A 9,202-nucleotide genomic window follows, 5' to 3' on the forward strand; every position below is an offset into this window, starting at 1 on the left:
CATGGTACTGGTACCAAAACACAGATATAGACCAATGGAACAGAACAGAGTCCTCAGAAATAATACCACTCATCTACAGCCATCTGATCTTTGACAAACCTGAGAGAAACAAGAAATGGGGAAAGGATTCCCTATTTAATAAATGGTGCTGGGAAAATTGGCTAGCCATAAGTAGAAAGCTGAAACTGGATCCATTCCTTACTCCTTATACGAAAATTAATTCAAGATGGATTAGAGACTTAAATGTTAGACCTAATACCATAAAAACCCTAGAAGAAAACCTAGATAGTACCATTCAGGACATAGGCATGGGCAAAGACTTCATGTCTAAAACACCAAAAGCAATGGCAGCTAAAGCCAAAATTGACAAATGGGATCTCATTAAACTAAAGAGCTTCTGCACAGCAAAAGAAACTACCATCAGAGTGAACAGACAACCTACAGAATGGGAGAAAATTTTTGCAATCTACTCATCAGACAAAGGGCTAATATCCAGAACCTACAAAGAACTCAAACAAATTTACAAGAAAAAAACAACCCCATCAAAAAGTGGGCAAAGGATATGAACAGATATTTCTCAAAAGAAGACATTCATACAGCCAACAGACACATGAAAAAATGCTCATCACTTACCATCAGAGAAATGCAAATCAAAACCACAATGAGATACCATCTCACACCAGTTAGAATGGCAATCATTAAAAAGTCAGGAAACAACAGGTGCTGGAGAGGATGTGGAGAAATAGGAACACTTTCACACTATTGGTGGGACTGTAAACTAGTTCAACCATTATGGAAAACAGTATGGCGATTCCTCAAGGATCTAGAACTAGAAGTAACATATGACCCAGCCATCCCATTACTGGGGATATACCCAAAGGATTATAAATCATGCTGCTATAAAGACACATGCACACGTATGTTTATTGCAGCACTATTCACAATAGCAAAGACTTGGAATCAACCCAAATGTCCATCAGTGACAGATTGGATTAAGAAAATGTGGTACATATACACCATGGAATACTATGCAGCCATCAAAAAGGATGAGTTTGCATCCTTTGTAGGGACATGGATGCAGCTGGAAACCATCATTCTTAGCAAACTATCACAAGAACAGAAAACCAAACACTGCATGTTCTCACTCATAGGTGGGAACTGAACAATGAGATCACTTGGACTTGGGAAGGGGAACATCACACACCGGGGCCTATCATGGGGAGGGGGGAGGGGGGAGGGATTGCATTGGGAGTTATACCTGATGTAAATGACGAGATGATGGGTGCTGATGAGTTGATGGGTGCAGCACAGCAACATGGCACAAGTATACCTATATAACAAACTGGCACGTTATGCACACGTACCCTAGAACTTAAAGTATAATAAAAAAAAAAAATTCAGTATGACGAATATCAGGTCTCCAATGGATCCCAGTTTGCCTCAGATCAAATTTTATAAAATAATTTTGAACACTAAGACACACTCTCTATTCTAAATAACTTTTAATTGAAAAGGAAATAAGAATTTTATTTACAAACTATTTGAAGAATAAGGGTAAGTAAAGAGAATACTAAATTTTTAGAACTTTGATGATATGACATACTTAAGGGAAAATGATTTTATTGAACTACTTTATTATTAAACAAGAAATAATGAAAGTAAACATACTATGTTTATAAAGTACTTTAGCATTGCAGAAACTAACATCTAAAAAAATCACAATTGTTATCATCATTATAAAACAGTAATGATTTAAAATAATAATGAGTCACCAGAAAGGAAATCTGAAAGAAGAAATTCATAAACATAAAGACAGTAACAAGAAGAAAATTATTGTAAATATTAAAATATCAAAGAAATTTTTTATTTCAAAGTGACAAGAAAATTGATAAAGCTCAGAAAAAACCAACCAAGAAAAAAGGTAAGAAAGCCAAAGTAAAAATGAGAGTAAAACATTCAGTGAAACCACAGATATGAAAATAAGTAAACATTATAAGAGGTTGTAAGGCACAACTCTTTACACTATATCAAAGATCAATAAAATGTACATGTTTCATTTGAAATACACAATTATTCATTTTAAATGAAGAGGCAGAATGCAGACAAAACTCATAGAGTTAGGACTCCTCTCGATGAATAGATGAAATACAGACACAATTTGAAAGATTTCAATATGGTTTTTACTCTGCAGTGCCTTAGTCCATCCTCCAATCCTTTTCTCAGGAGTGTTTCTTTTTTGTTTTTGATGTATCCAATCTCCACTTGATTTCAATTTTGGAAGAGTTTCTCAAAATGTCTAGTCCACCAATAATGCGTTATCATGCTTTCCTATTAGGTATTACCAAAAAAAATTAACACAATTTCTATTTCCATAACATTAATGGCAGGAATTTAGTTAGAACTGTATTCAGCCTCTCATCTTATATCCATATTCCAAGAATTCTTGAAAGTGACATTTCAAAGCCATAAAGTATAGGAGGGGATTATTTAGATGACACTAGGTTTAACAATTCTATTTTATTTTACCTTACACCTAGAAATTACCACTAATAGTATAAATTTAAGTATCAAACATGAGATGATTAACACTTCATAGCATCAGTAAATAAAACAAGGCAATGGTCATAACAAGTTCACTTCATCTATAGTTCTTACCTGAGCTCAAGTAAGCAATTAGACTCACAAGGTCACAGTAGGCCTGGCTGGCACCCGTTTACTCAGAAGGAATTGAACTGGAAATACGGTAAGGCAGCAGGGCTTTATCACATTTTTTTTTTTTCACCATGAGTTTTACAGAACTCCATAGAGCAAACAAGGTTCTATTCTTGCTGAAAATCCAGGTAACAGTTCAGGTACAAGGAATGAAATATACACCAGTGAGTGCAAGGTTCAGAAACCAGGTCCTGCTTTACCTTCATGGGATACTCAATAACTGAGCTTGCTTTCTTCTAGGTCCAGCCCTGTATTATTATAATTTGACCCTCAAAAGTTGAGGAGAAATCAAAAATTAAAATGATAAATCAATTATAATAAGTATATAAAATAAAATATAAAATTAAATTAAAAGTTATAAAAATATAAATGGTTTTATGTTAAAATTGTTAGAAAATTCTTTAAATTTTAGAGATGTATTACTTATTTTGTATAGATATTTTTAAAGTGAAAATTTCTGCTGATTAGGATTTTGTTGGGTTAAGGTTTAATGAAACACTGAGTGTGTGTCTGTGTGTGTGTGTATTGCTAGTGCTTTATAACATCACTACTATTTATTTATATAGCATTGTGGACACTATGAGCTGCCCAGCTATCCCTTCAAGGAAAAACGCATTGTTCTAGCTTCCAGGAATGTTATTGGCAGGTGACATTTAAATCTCAACCCTTTCAGGGTTTGCCTCAACTTCAGAGAATGAGCCTACCTGACCAAGTACAAGATCCTTTCCAGGACAGCCCATGAGGGATGACTGACAGAGCAAAGGCAGAAAGGACCAGCCATTCAGGAGCATGAGAAGTAAGTTTAGGATGCCATACCAACTTGTCACCTTGTGTGAAGCCCCGTGGGCCCCTTTCATATCCCATGCACCTAACTCTTTTGCAAGATAAGCGGTGCTACAGGATACCAGCTACCAGGTGGATACAAGCTCCTGATATGGTCAGGGAAAGAGAATAAAAGCCCCTTGTTTATGATGAGGCTCCCCTCATTTCCAGCCTATGAGCACCAAAAGCCCAAGAGGCTCTTAGCTAAAATTTCCTGCCTTGGGGAAGGTAGAGACATCTCCGAGGTCCCACTTGAGCAGCTAGGTTCAGGGTTTAGATTGTAATGATCTTTTCCTCATTTTCATAGTAAAAAAAAAATAGGCTCCTAGGTGGAGATTTTAAATGCTAATGTCTTATACAATGCATGTTAGAGCATGTCGATGCTGAATGTATGTGCCAATCTCAGGTCCACATTTGCATACTTGACCTCACTTTTATGTATTTTATAAATATATATGTACGGCTCCTACAAAAGGAATTGCCCCTAAGGCACTAAGGACTTTCTCTCCCTTTAAGCATCCTACTCAGCCTCTCAGAGTCTACTTTTGCTTTACAGTAAACTCATTGGCCTACTTTTACTTTGGACTTGCTCTCAAATTCTTTTTGTGTAGTGAAGTCAAAAACCTGAACTGACTCACCAACAACAATATTGGCCCAATCTGAGATAACACAGCAGGACATTTTAGCTCGAGTTCCATGTGGGATTGGCTAAGACCATTGCTGGATCTGGATTACAGCAGGACACTTCCCTCTGCCTAATCTTTTCCCCTCCTTTGCTTTCCACAGGCATTGATCTCAAGGGCTCGCATAGAAAATATGTGCATATTAAACTCAGTATCGTAATCTGCTTCTAGGCAAATGTTACCTACGACATCCAGTGGAAGAGAGTAGGAATTCAGGGAGATTGAAGTTGCCACCATTGCAGAAGAAAATCATTGTTGAGCTAGGTCTCAAATTTATTATTATTACCGTTTTCCACATATTGGTGTCCGAAAATAAACCTGAAATAAATGCTTAAGAAAAAAACAACCTGAGTGCTATCTTTTATTTATACATTCAGAGCCACATATAGATTATTTAGAAAATTAATTTCTAGGAATAGAGTAGCCTAAAATACTTATGCATTTTAGATGAATACAAATGAGAAGCAGTATATTTATATCAGCTTTTCTTAGAAAAAAACCATGATTGTATTTACAGACGCATTTTACTTGTGATTAATTTGAAACTACCTTCTAAAACTTCCAGTTGTTCTTAATACCTCTGTGTTTTCAGTTCCAGATGCAAGATAAAAAGTTATAAGATTCTGTATCTTTTCCATCACCATTTCCTCCCACAACACACACACACACACACACTCACACATATACTTTGAGGTAGAGTTGAGTCACTTTTAAATTCAATTTAGTTGAAGAAAGGTCAAGAGGAATCATATGATGTTAAAAAAATAACAGTTTAAGAATTTTGATAAGAAAAAGAAGAAATTAGTGCCATCTAGCATATCAGGATGGCCTAATTATTGTGAGTTTGTTATTTTGAGTTATATGACTCTAAGGCTAGGTGTCAGAGTTCCAGGATACAAAGAACATAATTCCTAGCCAATTTAAGTATAAAAGAATCTTCAGATGGAATAGTCAGGCTTGTATGGGAAATAGCCAACAAGGTCCAATTCATACCTAATGGCTGCCCCAGTAAGAACCTAATTCATCTGTCACTTGGCACAGACATTGCAGCTTGCACCACTGAGGCAGGACATTGGATATGAGAACTTCTGCTTCCACTTCCTCAGAAAGCCAAACATTTTGTGAAAAGATAAAAGCCATGCTGTTTCTGCATTCTCCCTTTGCTTTCTTCTTGAACAGACTGAAGTGGTGTGACTGATTAGTGAAGTCTGTATCACATGAGTAGGAAGAACTGGGAAAGCGAGTTTCCAGCTTCTAACTTGAGGAGCTAATGCTCATATTACAGGAAATTCCATAGATATTAGAAATTCATTCCAAAGTTGGCCACCAGTCATGGCAAATAGCCACACGATATATTCCCAATTTTCTTTCCAGTTGGTGTCTGAAAAACAAGCAAACAAACAAAACCTGCTTCGACAAGTTTAGGCTATTTGCTCAAATCTGCTAAACCCTTAATATATACTTAATAATACTGTGCTAAGCATGTGGGAAGATTGGCTTGTCACACCACAGGTGGTGTATTTGGAAATGCCACGAGAAAAGAGATGGTGACTTTTCTGGAGATTTGGGACTGTAAGCCGTGCTTCAATATGAAAGTGCTGTAAAGACTGAGTTGAAAGGTACATATGATTTAGGCAAAGTGGAAAAGTTGCATGTGTGTGTGTGTGTATGTGTGTGTGTGTTTATGTTTCTTTATATGTATGATAGAAGGTTTCTGATAAATGGAAACAGAGAGCAGAGGAAAGGATTTGTTAAGATTAAGGGTAGTGCTAGGCAGATTATGTAATGGGATACAATCAGTTTAAGAAAGGATGAGCTACTGAATAAAGGCTAAAGTCGATCTTTCTCTAGGGTGTAATTTTCATTTTAGTTTTTCAGGATGAATAAAAAATTGTACTGCCTTTTACATCAGCTTGATATACAAAATAAAAGTATTGCTTCTTATTTGCAGAAAGTTATGAGAGACTACTTAGCTTTATGAACACTGTGCCACTTAGCTATGTCCCAGTGCCAGGTTGACTCCCAAGGATAGCTATGGGGTTTTGGGAAGAGTCACAGGTGGCAGAGAAAATCAAGAAGTAAGAGATACTTTTGTCTTCTGAGATAAGCAAGAAGACAAATAGATATGGAAACTTTGAAGAATGAAATTTTCCATATATCCGTAGATAGCCCCTCCCATTTTGGCTAAGGAGAGTAGCAAATAAGAAATTGTTGTTTGAAGAAAAGGACTAGATAGAAACATTGAGGGAGATGATGAGGTCACGACACAGTCAGCAGTGGGCAATTGAAACTCTAAATTGAGGGAAACTGCCAGGTTAATAACTCCTGCACACACTGGGTATTTACAGTTCAGTTGCAGAGACTTCCAGAAAATAGCTTTATTTTCCTCCTAGAGTTTGAAAGTCCCTATTCTGAGAACTAAGACGCTGTCCTACGATTAGACACAAGCTAGTGACCAAAATCATCAAGTTCTACTGGAAATTGTGACTATTGAAAAAAATAGTTTAATCTTTCAGAAGAAATAGACTCTTGGGAAAGTGGACATAAAAATACTTTGTAAGAAAAAAAAGCCAAATTGAGAGATTTGGAAGCTCCACATACAGTGTGGGAAAAAAGGATAAATTCAGCAGCAAGAAAAAGCATGGCATAATGGAAAGTGTCTCTGCACAAAATTCTGAACAGCATCGTGATTCAATAGAGAACTCAAGATGACAACACTACAGGAGAAAAGCTGATAGTAGAAATGAAAGTGGAGCCTGCCTTATTTAACTTGGCATAATGTACCCCAGTTCCATCTACATTGTCTCAAACAGCAGGATACTACGTGATCTCACTTATATGTGAAATCTAAGAAAGTCGATCTCATAGAAACAGAGACCAGAAAGATGGTTACCAGAGGCTGGCAGGGAGAGGGTGGGATAGGGAAAGGGAAGATGTTGATCAAAGGATATAGAGTCTCAGACTGGAGGAATAAGTTTTAGTGATCTAGTGCACTGCAGGCGACCACAGTTAATAATGGTGTATTATAGATTTCAACATCTCCGAAAGAAGAAATTTTTAACACTCTCACCACAAGAAGATAAGTTGGTGAGGTGATGTTAGGTTAAGTAGCTTATTAACTCTTTTTACTACTATGTGTATAGTTCAAAGCATTACACGGGACCCCATAAATATATCAATTATTATTTGTCTATTAAAATAAATTTTCAAATATAAAATTTGAGAAAAATATACAATAAGTATTTCAGATAATAGACCAAGTTTTAAAATGCCGTTTTAAACACCCAAATGCAAGTATGCTTCATACCTGTTATCTAATATTTGAAATAGAAAATACTATTATTTAAACTGCACTCTAATTTTAGAATATTTGTCACAATTGTGTTTTTGTAGAACCACATTACTGATGTATATAGTAAGTAAGCCAATTTGATTTTATCTTCACATTACTATCGACCATAACATCCTTAGGAGAGGTTCTAGAACAAGTTCTTCTTAGATGGAATTTTATATGATAATGAGTCTCAAAATTTAACATTATGGTTTGTTTGAGCTTTAATTAGTCCTAGACAGTCTTAAGGTAATAAATTTAAATTTCTATGAATATAAGTTTAATTTGCTTATTGGCTAATTTTTGTATTTTAACTTAAATGAATAAAGAAAATTCTACTCTTTTGTATAATAGTAACTCCTAGAGCAGGCTTAGGTAGTCTGTGTCCTTCAAAATTTGTCCCCGTCTATAATACACAGAAGCTAATCAGATTTTTAGCCACTATTCAGCATTTGTGCATGCACTAATTCTTGAATATTTATTCTGTGCCAGAATCTGTGTTATTTGTATAATTGTACTTTAAGGTTATGCTGTAAAAGTGACTAATATTAATAAAAGAGACTTGTATGTCTTATACATTCTACAATATTAGGAAAAGAAGTTACAATCCATGAAAAAAAAAGACTTCCAAAATAGGATTGAAAGAGCAGTCATGAGACTTAGAGGCATAGAAAACCAGATATTGGTAGAACGAGTAACAAAGAAAGTAGGAAGAACAAGAAAATAAATGAAATTTTCAAACAATAATGAAAATTTGCCACTACCTCAGCATAGAGTAGAAAAATTTAACTTGTGTTTTGTGTGTTTGTATGTGTGTGTATGCCTGTGTATATGTGTGAATGTAAAATACATATGTTTGCTCTTTCTGTCAGATTATTTTCTGATAATGGCCTGAATCTATATTTATTCCAATAAATTGATATATGGATTTATAAAAAGGTGCTGTTATTGAAAAACAGAAACTAGAAAATATGGAAAGAAGGTTTAAAGTCTTTTACACTTAAAACCTAAAACTCATGACTCTCAGCTCTTATTTTCTAGGACAATCTTAGCTTAAGTTAAAAACTGAAACAGCTAGGAATGTATAGCTATTTTGTTTTGCTCTGCAGGAGTATCCAAAAACTTCAATCCTTAGAAATATCAGGGCATAGCAACTGTCCTTGTTTCCTTAGATCTGAGAAGGCATTTATATATGAAGGAGAATTTATTAAGTATTAACTCACATGATCACAAGGTCCCACAATAGGACATCTGCAAACTGAGGAGAAAGGAGAGCCAGTCCGAGTCCCAAAACTGAAGAACCTGGAGTCCGATGTTTGAGGGCAGGAAGCATCCAGCATGGGAGAGCAATATAGGCTGAGAGGCTAGGCCAGTCTAGTCTTTTCATGTTTTTCTGCCTGCTTTATATTCTAGCTGCATTGGCAGTTGATTAAATGGTAACTACCCATATTAAGTGTGAGTCTGTCCTTCCCAGCCCACTGACTCAAATATTAATTTCATTTGGCACCACTCTTACAGACACACCCAGGATCAAAGCTTTGCATCCTTCAATCCAATCAAGGTGACACTCAGTATTAACCATCATACCCTCCCTCTCCTTTGGTTTTTGTAACTGTATTAGAGCATCTAAGCCTGGTGCTTAAAATCTCCAGAA

At 35.7% G+C, this 9,202-nt stretch overlaps 1 long non-coding RNA gene across 1 annotated transcript in view; it reads left to right on the forward strand.

The window, feature by feature from the left end:
* Positions 1-4,560, forward strand: part of LOC139362212 (uncharacterized) — a 38,011-nt gene extending 33,451 nt beyond the window's left edge. Inside the window, exons 2-3 of the long non-coding RNA XR_011620603.1 lie at positions 3,279-3,508; positions 4,321-4,560. This is a non-coding gene — a long non-coding RNA (uncharacterized lncRNA). The remainder of the gene's footprint in view (positions 1-3,278; positions 3,509-4,320) is intronic.
* The last annotated feature ends 4,642 nt before the right edge of the window (positions 4,561-9,202 follow it).

The sequence above is a fragment of the Macaca nemestrina genome, chromosome 3 (assembly GCF_043159975.1).
Source record: "Macaca nemestrina isolate mMacNem1 chromosome 3, mMacNem.hap1, whole genome shotgun sequence".
Taxonomy (NCBI): domain Eukaryota; kingdom Metazoa; phylum Chordata; class Mammalia; order Primates; family Cercopithecidae; genus Macaca; species Macaca nemestrina.